Below are 13,060 nucleotides of genomic sequence, written 5' to 3'. Positions count from 1 at the left end.
GGACAAGCTGAGGCCATACTCACAGAGCAGATTTTGTTCCAAATTGGTCTTACAGTCCAGCCTAGGAAATGACTACTACTGAACTAGTGCTGACTCAGGTTCTTTGTGGGAGGAGAGAATAGAGCCCCTGTCAGAACAATGTGAGACGAGAAGGTCTCTGGCATGGCCCGTAATCCCCTGAGTGTCCCCTTTCCCCAATCCCCTAAGCTCTGGTTTATTGAAGAGAGGGTCTCTCTTTCTGGCCACTACAGTAGATCTCCCTGAGATCACAGATTCACATGTTTTTCTCACTGTTTTATCCAAACTACCAGTAACAATATTCAATAAATAACTTACCAAGTTCCGGTATCTCTTGCTTATAATCCTAGCTACTCAAGAGGCTGAGATCTGAGGTTTGAGATTTGAAGCCTGTCTGGGTAGACAAATCTAAGAGAATGTTAGCTCCAATTGACCAGCAAAAATCCAGAAGTGGGAAGTATAGCCCTCAAGTGGTAGGGTGCTAGCCTTGAGCAAAAAGACAAGCAAGAGCTCAAGACCTTGAGTTCAGACCTCAGTATCAAATAAGTAAACAAATGTTTAATTGAACAAATGAGCTGATGTGAAATCAGAAGCTACATGGAGACGAAGGTTTCATGGCCTAGGATTTTTCCACTCCTTTCTAGGCATAACAGAAGAGGGCATACATACATCCACAAAGCTCACACTCAGTGCCCATCCCAGAGCACCTGGGCCAAGAGATAAGGATCAAGGGGACTTCCCACATGTACCCACAGAGAAGAGCCAACAGCACAACCTGGTCCTAAGTCATCCATGAAAACAATAGTCTGGTGGGCAAAGTGCTCGGAGCCTGTGCCACATCAAGGGAGACAGGGTTCTAGAGAGGAGAAGGAGCAGGCTTGGAGGCCAGGGCTCCTGTTCCCCTGCTAGGCTTAAGGAAGTGAAGCAAAAGGAAAGGAAAACTATAAAGGATGGCCTCAAGGCTGCCCAGCCTGGCATATCCACACTAAGCCAAGCAGCTTGGCCCATCCAGCATTCTTTAACCACCACATTCACAGCCCTCTGTTTCCTGCTCATAGTACCTGGTCCCTTCCTGATTTTAAGTCACAGAAGTCCAAGGCATTGTAAATAGGGACTTCCATATCTGCCTGGGCCCCGGCCTCAGCTCACTCTTGTCCTAGCCCTGCCCACAGCTCCATGTCTCCACTCCTCTCCTCACATGGAAACTCTATCTCCGCTCACACTTGCTCCCTTTATATCTTTCTCCGCAGTTTTATGGGGCGGCTGTGGCAAGAAAGAATGGGGGGGGGGCTGCAGCTCAGAGACTGTCCTTTATTAGTTCTCTCTTCTCCGGGAAATGAGGGGCTGCAGCTGGCCGGTGATATGGGTGGGGTGAGCTGGCCTCTGGCTGCTGGGAAGGCCGCACATCTGGGGGTGGGGGCTGGAAGAGAAGCTGAGATGAATTACCTGTGTGTGCTGAGAGAATCAATTGGGCATGCAGGCACGCTGCCTGCCCCGCTGGAATTAGGGAGCAAGGGTAGGGGCTCCAGCTGGGGACCTGGGGGCAGGCAGAGCCTCCATAGTGGGGGCAGGCAGTGGCAGCACCTTGGAGAGAAAGCTCAACCTTTCTGAAGAAGAAAGAGCTATTTTCTAAGTTGGGGGGAAAAACATCTAGCTAAATGGAGCCTGTCCTTCTCCATGGTACCACCTTGTAGCCATACCATCAAACACACCTATTAGCTACCCTCTCCCCACCCATCTCAAAGCCACTTCCAGCTGGGCCTTCATGTCTCCCTTCCTCCACCCAGTGGGCCTAGATGCTTTAGGATGTATCCTAGTCCCTTTGGCACATGTGCACATGCACACATTCTGTTTCCATCTCAACACATCCCCTCCCTTACACACTCCCAAGGCCAAGATTGGCAGCTCTGATACTTATTAAGTGATTGTGCCTCACTTATTCTTGTCTAGAAAAGGAATGAATCATTCCAAAACAAGTTTGGACTACTTGAAATCTATTTATTCATAGTACTGGCCTTGAACTCTTGGCCTCGATGCTGTTCTTTGCTCTTTAGCTCAAGGCTGTCACCCTATCACTTCTGGCTTTTTGGAGCTAAGAGTCTCATGGATTTTCCTACCCCAGCTGGGGTAGGAAATTCTCAGATCTGTCTCCTGAATAGCTAGGCTCACAGGCCTAGTGCCGAGGCCTTGAAATCATTAACAGATGAACTTTGGCCCTTGCCTCATATTCCCAGCTGATATATAATGGGGAAAGCCTAGGCTTTATACTTAAGTAGAAGGGAGTGAAAATATAGGCTCTGTCACTGTCTAGCTTAAGGACTGTGAACATATAGGTCAATACCTATCTTTCTGCTCCTTAGTTTCCTCATCTGTAAAACGGGATGACAATACTCATCTTGCAATTGTCTGAGAAAACTAGGGCAGACCCATGGGAGGATGAGATGGATCCATTTGTAAGCTGTGAAGCATGCTGACTCCCAGGTCAGAGCCCATCCAGGAGCTTCCTTCTCCAGCCCTCCCATCCTGAGGCCCTCCACTGGAATGTGCCTCCCCAGCATCCCAGGCACCAAGAGAGCTAAGAGGCGGCTAGGGGTCAAAGAGCCAGGTGGGCTGACAAGAGGCTTGAAAGTAGTAGGCCTTGCTGCTGAGGACAATATGGATAACTCTGCTTCTCTGCCTCCCCCTACCCCAGTTATTTGGGTCCCTTGCACTCCAGGAGGCAGCCTCCTCTCTGACATCATCTGTAGTCAATTCCCCAAAGGGCCATCCCCAATTTTCATTTCCTCTCACTAATCCTCACACACAGTCCCTTTGCACAGCCCAGAACAGCCTCTGTCCCGGAGCTGGCTCCACTCACCAGATATATGGGTTGCAGCTCATAGACCTAGGCTTCTCAGCTGGGAAGATCTTACACAGTTCATTATCTCCAGTCCCGTTTCCAGGGCCTTGAGGGGCAAGGGGCAAAGCTGGGGGCAGAAGTGAAGCCAGAGCCTTTACCAGCCATCCAGCTCTTTGCTGACAGTTAGAAAAAGGCACTCTCTGTAGGCAGAGGTACAATGCAAGCTGAATTCCAGCCCTTGGTCATATACCTTTGTGCAGTTTGTAACCTAGACCACTATCCAGGGAGACCAAACAGAACCTTAGAAGGAATGATCACAAAGACTCTGCTGTAAGAAAAGCTAGGAAGTTGTATTAAGCACTGAGAACATACAAGAAATCCACCAAGAGAAGGTGATCTGCTCACCAGCAGGCTGCATCTGAAACAAATACACACATGGCCTAACATCCATGGTATTCTCATGCTTAGAGAGTAGTGCCATAGGTGAGGGCAGCCTGGAGCAAAGACACAGAGGCAAAGTTCACAACAAAAACCAAAGGAGTAAGGCCTGGGGTTCTGTTTGGAGATCAAGAGTTCAGGGCTGAGATTCAGATCACTTCCAAGTGGCTAGGGCTGGGAAATAATAAAAGAATGGGGAGGTAAGCACTGCAGGTTCCACAGAGCTGGTAGACCTAACTTTGGTGCAGCCATTGTCATTTGTGGGGGGGGGTGGTAGCTGATCAGACCTGTGTGCAAACCTAGCCTGATTGCCTAGCCTGGCAATTCCTGTTGCTCTGTGCCCCCTGCTAGCCCCGGGCCCCAAGATTGTAAATAATCATTAGAACATCAGAATACATTTGCTTAGCATTTTCACATTCCAGTTCTTTCCTACCTTGAAGGGAGCAAATCTCTAGCTCCTCCTTATTGCATCTTTTCCCTAGCAGAGCCTCTAGTCATCTCTCAAGACTAGTTGGGTATTTGTGGTGCATGCTTGTGATCCAAAAGCACTGGAGAGGCAGAGACAAGAGGATCACAACTTTGTGGTTAGCTTGGGCTACATAGTGAGTCCCAGGCTAGCCTGGGCCATTGTAGCAAGACCTTGTCTGCAAAATCAAAACAAACAAAATGTCAGCTCCTCTGTGAAGCCTTCCTGGATAACCTGCCCTGCCATGTTTTCTATTCCCATAGCTTCTTGAACTCCAACTGTCAGCCATACAAACTACATTGTGTCATTTTTGTCATTCTGACTAAACTAAAGGCCTCTGAATGTGGCACTGAGCCTGACTGTGGGGGAAGCCTAAATGGCTATTTTGTGGATATATGAAGCAAAATGGATACATGCAAATACAAATCACTGGTCCTCTGGCCTTGGGAAGGACAGTGAATGTGACAGTTGAGTCAGAGAAGCAAGACAGGGGTGGCAGCCTGTAGAGTGGGATTCCTGCTTATCCTAGGCCCATGTTCCTGACTGTTCTCCCCTGAATCTGGTGTCAAGCTGTGGACAAGCTCCAGGAAGTCAAAGCAGAGGATATCCAAGTGACATCTGACCCATCTCTCTGATGGGCACCATGCCAATGTCCGGTCATGCTTGGCATATCAGAACACTCCCAGCTGTCTCATCTATGGCCCTCCTAGAAGGCTTTGTTTTCCTAGAGGGGCATGAATAAGGACCTCAAACTCTGCCCTGTATCACGCTGGAGCCAGGCTGGGGACAGCATGATGGGAAGTCAGCAAGTCAGACTTTTTGGACTCTGGCCTCAGCTTTACCATTTACCTGTTGGGCGGCTGTGGTTGAGTGTCTGCTCCTTGCTGAGTCTAAGGTTGTCCCCATTGCAGCCAGAGAGGCTCCTGTGAAGGCCAGGGAAGGACGGCCTTGGGTGCTGAAGCCTGCCCCTCACCACCCTAAGCAAAATACGTCCGGCGCCCGCCCGTCCGCCCGCCACCACCCGCCTGCCCGCCCGAGCCTGCACCCGCCTGGCCACAGGCTGAGGAAGCATAATCATGCCAGGCTATTTCAGACCCATTATCTCAGCTCAGCTCCTGCTTCCTGAGCAGGCCCCGAATTAGCCTGGCGCTTTGTTCTCAAGTGCATTTGTCAGATCGCTTGGCCTGTACTTCGGGGGAGGAGGGAGCAGAGGGAGGGGAGGGGAGGGGCGGGGCGGGGGCGGAGAGGGAGCGGGAGGAGGAACTCGACGCTAATTAAGTCTCATTAAAAAAAAAAAAGAAGACGACGACAATGAGGAATAAGGCGCAGAAGAAAGAAAAACCGAAGTGGAGGGGGGAGGGAAAGGCTTGCTGAGGAAGCAGAACAGCCGCGGGGAAACACACACACACACACACACACACACACACACACACACACACACACACAGAAATACACAGGCACACACATGCCCACAAACACACGCACACAAAGCTCTCCCTTCTGCCTGCCTGGCTGGTCCCACTTCAGCTCAGAGCTCTGTACCTTCTTTCTAGTGCCCAGGACCCAGGGATTAGGCATAGCTCTGCTTTCTCAGTAGCTGTGGCCCTTGAGCTAGTCCTCTGTCCACATCTCAGTTTCCACATTTGTCACAAGACAATGTCCAGGCCCACTGAGCAAGGCTGGAGGGAAGAATCCGAAGTTCCTCATGCAAAGATTCCGAACTCTGGTCACACGGGGAGTGCCCAGGGCTATCTGGGCCCAGCAGCAAGCCCCTTCAACTTAGGATGCACCTATCCTGATCAGACCTGGCTACCCTTCCACAAGCTCCACTACTGAGCTGGTCCCAGGGCTGGGGGTGGGAGGGTGGGAATTGTGTAGCAAGGCTCAGGCTCTGCCTTACTCTCTACCACTGCTGCATCCCACACACACACACACACACACACACACACACACACACCACCTTTGCCTCCACCACCATCCCAGGCTACTGTCATGCATCATTGTTTGGGCAACAGACAAAGCTGCCCAGAGGCAGAGAGACCCTCTGCATCTCCACAAAGGTCCCCAGTAGCCCTAATGAACTAACTCTAGCTCTCTTTCTGTCTCGAAGTTCTTGGTGTCTTAGTAACTCACATCTCCCAAGGCAAGAGCCCAGCTCTGTGCCAAGCTCACCTTCCACACTACTCCAGGCAAGCTCTAGGGGGAAATGAGAAGACCTAGGCTTGGAACATTCCCTCCATCTCTCCTTGCTGAGCCTGTCTTTGAGATGAACCAAGTTCTGCTTCCCATGCCCACCCCAGGAGAGAATCACTACCTCCAGGAAGGATGCTGTGAGAGACCCAGCTTTTATCATGTGTCTTTCAAAAATAGTTCAGGATTTGGGTTTTTTTAATCAATATATTATTTATTTATTTTTCTGTTGGTCCTGGGGCTTGAACTCAGGGCTTGGTGCTGTCTCTAAGCTTTTTCTTTTCCCTCAAGTCTAATGCTCTACCACTTGAGCCACAGCACCACTTCTGGCTTTATGGGTAGTTTATTAGAGATAGGACTCTCACAGACTTCCCTGCCCAGTCTGGCTTCAAATCACGATCTTCAGCTCTCAGCCTCCAGAGTAGCTAGGATTCCAGTCGTGAGCCACCAGTGCACAGTTTAGTTCAAACTTTTAGTTTTGAAGCTCAAAGCATTCCTAAGAACTGTTTAGTGGTGAGAATGTTCATTCAAGAGCCAGAAAGTCCTAGACTCAAATCTCCACTGTGAAATCGCTGACCTTGAGCAATCAACTCTCATTTTGGAACGTTAGGTTCCTGCTCTGCAGAATGGCGTTCATGACTGTAGCTGTTCCACAGAATGTCTGAGAGTGTTCAAGTCTCTTGGTATTGTGCCGGAGAAGCTGAACTGGGACAGAAGGGCTCCACATCAGCACTGGAATTCTCTATGATCTCTGACAGGCTCAATGGGTGCAGAGTCATGGGGGTTCAGGCTGACCTGGTGAAAGATGTCAGAAAGTAGCACAGACAGTAGTTAGATCTAGGAGCATGAAGGGCATAGCCTGGGGTCAGCCTCAGACATTGTATGGACTCCATGTGCCCTTATAGATGTCACTAGGCACCCCTTCCCCCATTGGTAAGGCTGCAGAGGATCCAGGCTGTAATTCTGGGGGTCATTGCTGAACTCCCCCTCCCCCAGATCAGTGAGGTCAGCTGGAAGGCCTCCCCCACACCTCTTCACTCCCCTTGCTGGCATGGCTGTTTCTTGCAGCTCCTTGTACACTGAGCCCTCTGAGCTTTTCTGGCCCCAATTCCCATACAAGCTTTCAAGAAGTCCCAGACTGGGTTGGGGCTGGGATGGGATACACTGCAAACCCAGCGAGTTCCCATTGTCCACAAATCGGGACCAGCTGTGAGAAGCTCCGGCAGCCCCGGGCTTGTGACTGCCCCCACTTCTGCTACAGTTACAGAAGAAGGGATAAGAGAAAGCCCATTGCCTGCCCAGGGGTCCCCCACCGCCATGTGCACACACACACACACACACACATACATCACCATCAGCTCCTTAGCCAGGAACAATCAAGCATTATGAATAAAGATGTGCAGCTGGACAGAGAATTCCTCCACACCCACCTGGCCCGCCCAGCAGCTCAGGCTGCCTCCCCCAAACTGGTCCTTTCCACTTCAGGTATGCTCCACGCTGGGATACAGGTGACACAGAGGTCAATATCCATGGGGTACAGGAATGCCTCAGCTCCCCAGAGCATCTCAGTCGTCTGGGGGAAAAAAGCTACTTTGTTCCACCATGTCCTAATTTAGAAGGCTTGTGTACAAGGCATGCTGTATGGACCTTAGCCACCAGAGTTGGTGGGGAAAGAGGAAGCCAGACTCTGGGGAGACTGAGCCCAGGATCTAATGCTAGGAAAGGAAACTTGGCCCAACAAAGTATAGACCTTGACCTGAGTTAGGCTTAGCACTGGGGAGGATTTCAGAGGTGCATAATTGTCAGTTGGCAACAGAGCAGTAAGAGTCTAGATCCTCTGAGTTTGGCAGTGCTCTAACCAGGGCCTGAGCATGTAGACCTGGGAAGGGACCTGGCAAAGCTTTGACTGGGGATTTGGGAGTGCACATTAAGCCCCTAGGGAAAACATGCACTTTGCTGAATGAGTCTGGATCCATGTGTGGCTCAAAGTAGCAAAGAAGTCACAATGGACACGGGTTGGGATCAGCAATCACTGCCAGCCCCAGGTACCTCAACCTATTGTACAAGAACATTTATGAACACCGTTCCCATCACAGTTCGTCCTTCATCCTGCTTGTGTTTCCAGTTTCACCTTCACTCATACTTCTTAAACCTAGTGACATTGAGATAGCCCGCTCAGGTCAGCAGTCATTTCAGACCCAAAGGCTGGATTTGCTAGGCCAGTGGGCCTTAATCTCATTTTCCCAGTGGAATCTGCTAGGGAGCTTTGAAGAAATCCCCAAGGACTAGGGGTGGAACTCAGTGGTAGAGTGCTTGCCTAGCATGAACTGGTCCTGGCTTCTATCCCAAGCAACACACACACACACACACACACACACACACACACACACACACACACATCCACACACAATTCCCCAAGGAATAAGCCATATCCCAGACCAATTGAGTCAGACTCTCTAGGGGTAGGATCCAGCCATCAATAATTTGTGAGATTCTCAAATGAATCTAATGTACAGCCAAAGTCAATAGCATTGCGAGTGGTCAGCATCCAGCAGAGTGTTTCAGAACACACACTCTTGAAGTGGAGGCTACTTGCTCCATTGGGCAGATTTCCTATCCTCTCCAAATCTCAGTTTCTTAATCTATAATACTGGCCCCTGTTAGAAGATGAGAAAATACCCATTGACATGATGATTAGGTGGAGAAGCTGATCATGCAGAGGCTAAAACACAGGTCAAAAGCCATCCCACATCGACCAGTGGGTTAGAAACTTGGGTGCAAGTTGACAACGTAATGGCTTCCCAGAGGGAAGTGAGTATAGTGTTCACATGCAAGCAGAGTGTTCATATGCATTCACATGCAGGCATGTGCTCATATACAAGCATGGTGTCACATGCATACACTATGCTCACATTCATGAATGCATATGCTGTTGTGTGGATGTTGTGCTCACATGAAAATGCACTGCTCACATACATGCACACTTGTGTTCATAGGCAGGCATGTACTCATGTGCCAATTCCGTGTTCACATGCATGCATGTGTTCATGTGAGGTCACAGTGCTCACATGTATTGTGGGGCCCACATGCAAGCAGAGTGCTTGCTTCATGCATGCACAGTGCTCACATGCATGGCTTCATGTACTCGTGTGGGCATAGCACTCACATGCAGTGTGCTCATATGCATTCGTTCATGTGCTCCAATGCACACAACATGCTCATGTGCAAGTATACCTGCATACATGCATTTATGTGTAGGCCCAAAGTTCACATGCATTCTTTATGGTACATGTGTAAAGCATCCAGCCCAAGAGATGCATTAAGAACTATCTGGTCTCAGCTACTCATGGCTCAGAAATGGAAACTGAGAGGTGGCAAAGAGAAAGAAACTAGAAACTTAGCATCTTGGGCATCTGCTATGGGTCAAACACTGTGTTGGCATAGAAGGGGCACAGAGGTGAATATGGCAGGGTCTCTACTGGCAGAAGGCTCAGAATCAAGGTGCATAGAACTTTCACTCACAAAGAAGGGGAAGTGATATAATTCCAGGGACAGAAAGCTGGTATCCAATTGCAGAACCCAAAAGAGGCTTTGATGGGCAGAGATTGGTCTAAGAAAAAGCACCCCAGGCAAAGGACAAGAACTGGGTAAGGCCAATGAAGGTTGAGTTAGCCTTTTTACTCCTTAAGAGCAATCTAGCTTCTTCATGGAGGATAGAGGGAAAGAGAGAGGAAAAGCAGCCTGCTGGAGGCTGAAGGCCATGAAAGAACAAGAAAGTAAAGGACATAAAAAGGAAAGGAAAAAAGAGAAAAAGACGTCTTTCTTTTGACCAATGTCTCTCTCCAGACATGGCTCCATTTCTTTGCTTTCCTTCACATGGAAATTTCTTAATCTACTCCATCCCTACTTCCTTACTTCCCATTCATCTATCAGCCACTACATTCTCACTGTCACTCTCATTGCTCCACTAAAATTATTACTGTCAAGATTATCAATAATGGCCAGGTTGCCAAAATGCAGCAAGCAATTGTAGGGGCTGATTCTTGATAGGCCAGTGTATTGGCTAAGAGCCTGCCTGAATCTGAACCCTGATTCTTCTCTGAATGAACTGTGTGACCTTAAGAACCATATTAAACTCACTGAAACTCAATTTCCTAATCTGAAAAGTGGACATGATAATGTAGAGTCAATGTGAGGATTAAATGAGTTAACACGTGTTAAGCCCTTTGGCAGAGCACTTGGGGTTCTGGATAAGCCAGCCCCATGGAAGGCTCCTATCTCCACTCTCCACCAGACTTCCCCAGTGTTGACGGACCTCCTTCTTCTGCAATCACTCCTGTGACATGACAGTCTCCTAGATTCTATCCTACCTTGCTGGCCTCTCAGCTCACTCTTCTCTCCAACCTTTATGCTTTAGAATTCCTGAGACCTATTCTGGACCCTCCCCGCCACTGCCCTCCCCTCTTCTCTCTTCTCCCCTCTCTACTTTCTTCTCCCCTCTATTTTCCTTTATTTTCTCTCCACTCTTCTCCTCTTCCCCCCTCACTCCTTGCCCTCCCCTCTTCTCTTTCCCTCCCTTTCCCTGCTCTTCCTTTCCTCCCTTTTCCATGTTCTCTCTGTGAGCTCAGCCATTCCCAGCACTTCAAATGCTACTATTATGCTTTTAACTCCCAAATGTCCAACTCTATCCCAAGCCTCTCTGATCTCCAGGCTCATTTATCCAACCACTTACTTTGATGTCTTGACTTCAAGGATAGTCCAAACTTGACATGTCCAAAGAGAAAGTATTGATTCATCTAAAGCCCACTCTTCCCCAAGGCTTCCTGTCTTAGGAAATGATACCATTTACTAGGTGCTCGAGCAAAAGCCCTAGGAGTCATCCTTGATTCCTATCTTCTTCTCATTTCCCACATCTAATCCATCTATCTTTCTACTTAAAATATATCTTATTTAATAGATCTTATTCTTATGTCCCACATGCACTGCTACCACCATCATGACTCTCAGGGACAATAGCATGTATCTCCTTACCCCTTTCCCTTCCTGCCTTTTGTCTTACTTTGCTGTTGTCTGGTCTTCTCACAATCACAAGTGAGGTATAGGTTTCAAAATGCAGATCAGACTTCTGCTCTCCCCAACTTCAAACCTAGAATCAAACACAAGTTTCTTCCAAAAATGTGTGGTGCCTGCCGCCTTCTTTTACCAAATTGTGGCCCATTGATTCTTTCCTTCTCCACACTTTGGCCTATTTCCCCCTTTTTTAGGTCTAAAATCAGGACTAAAATTTGGCACCTGATGCTTTAGCTCATTGGCTAGCACTTTACCAACTGAGCCATGCCTCCAACCCCTACTTCAGCCTCTTTTGTGGTCCTTAGCCCAAGATCTTTGAACTTCCCTTCTCAAAAAAACATGCCTTGCCATGCCAGGCGACAGTTGCTCATGCCTGTAATCCTAGCTACTCAGGAGGCTGAGATCTGAGGATCGCGGTTCAAAGCCAGCCTGGGCAGGAAAGACTGTGAGACTATCTCCAATAAACCACTAGAAAACTGGAAGTGGTGCTATGTCTCAAATGGTAGAGAGCTCACCTTGAGCTGAAGAGAGCAGGGACAGCGCCCAAGCCCAGAGTTCAAGCCCCATGACCAACAACAACAACAACAACAAAAAATGCCCTGCCTGAAAAAAATGTTTTCATCATTGGCACTTGTTCAGCCTACAGATCTTCATTTAAATATTGTCTCCAAAAAAAGGCCTTCTTTGAATACCATATGTAAAATGCATCTCCCCTATTATTCTATCGCAGTGATCTGTTTATTCCCTTTGGCTCTCCTTGTATATTCATTTCCCTGTTTCTTTGTATTAATTTTCTTTGTTTCTTGCCTATTACCGTCACTTGAGTGAAAATGAAATTAGGGCAGACACTTTGACCATCTTGCTCAGTGTGGTTGCACCAGAGTCTGGCACAGTGACTTACAGAAAATCTAATTGCCATTTGTTGAAGGCGAGGCTCAAGGAGTCAAAGCAGGCAAGGCCAGAGAAAAGAAGACAGATTGGAAAGAGAATGAGGAAGTAGCCAGGTTGGAAAATGGAGATGAGTGGAAGGAAGAGACTGTGACGAATCCCAGCTTGCTGATTTTATGAACCAAAATATGGTGATACAATATATTAAACTGAACAATATGGAAAGGAATTGTTTTTGAGGAAAAGATAGGTTTCATTGATGCATTGAGTTTGAAGTCCCTCTCTGATATAAAATGCACACAGCAAGCCAGGCACCTTTGACTCATGCCTGCCATACTAGCTACTCACTAGGCTGAGGTCTGAGGATGAGGGTTCAAAGACAGCCCAAGCAGGAAAGTCCATGAGACTTTTTTGTGGGGCCTGAACTCTGGTCCTGGATCTGTCCTTCAGCTCTTCAGCTCAAGGCTAGCGCTCTACCACTTGAGCCACAGTGCCACTTCCAGTTTTCCAGTGGTTTATAGTAAGAGTCTCATGGAGTTTCCTGCATGGGCTGGCTTTGAACCACAATCCTCAAATCTTAGCCTCCTGAGTAGCTAGTATTACAGGTGTGAAACACTGGTGCTCTATGAGACTTTTCTCCAATTAACCACCAAAAAGTCAGAATTGGAGCTATAGCTCAAGTGGTAGAGTGCTAGCCTTGAGTTAAAAAGCTCAGAGACAGTGCCCAGTCCCTGAATTAAAGCCCCGGAACAGGCACAAAAATGGGCACACCAAATAAAGACATTGGGCTCCAAGTCTGGAACTGAAGAATGAGCTAATAGTACAGAATGAGACATAACACAGTGGCTGGAAGCCCACAGTGAACATTACTGTTCGGGGAAGAGTACAGAGATGAAAGATGACCAAAGGCTGCAGTGAGAGAAAAGTTGACACTTATATGGCCAGAGCAAAGAGGAGGAGCCACTGATACAGTAAGAGACACAAGAGAACATTCTGTGATTCCAAAACCAAGGGAGGAGAGAAGGGCAAACAGGAGGGGCCAGTTGGCAGGGTCATATGGGAGGATATGAAAAAGCTACTCCATCTGGTGACAAAGGAGTTATTGGTGACCTTTAAAAGAGCAATTTCCATTGAGAGGGGGCCGAGAACAT

The sequence above is a fragment of the Dipodomys merriami genome, unplaced genomic scaffold (genome assembly GCF_024711535.1).
Source record: "Dipodomys merriami isolate MVZ:Mamm:240054 unplaced genomic scaffold, mDipMer1.0.p SCAF_3, whole genome shotgun sequence".
In the NCBI taxonomy this organism is placed as follows: domain Eukaryota; kingdom Metazoa; phylum Chordata; class Mammalia; order Rodentia; family Heteromyidae; genus Dipodomys; species Dipodomys merriami.
Note: the sequence above shows the minus strand (reverse complement) of the source record.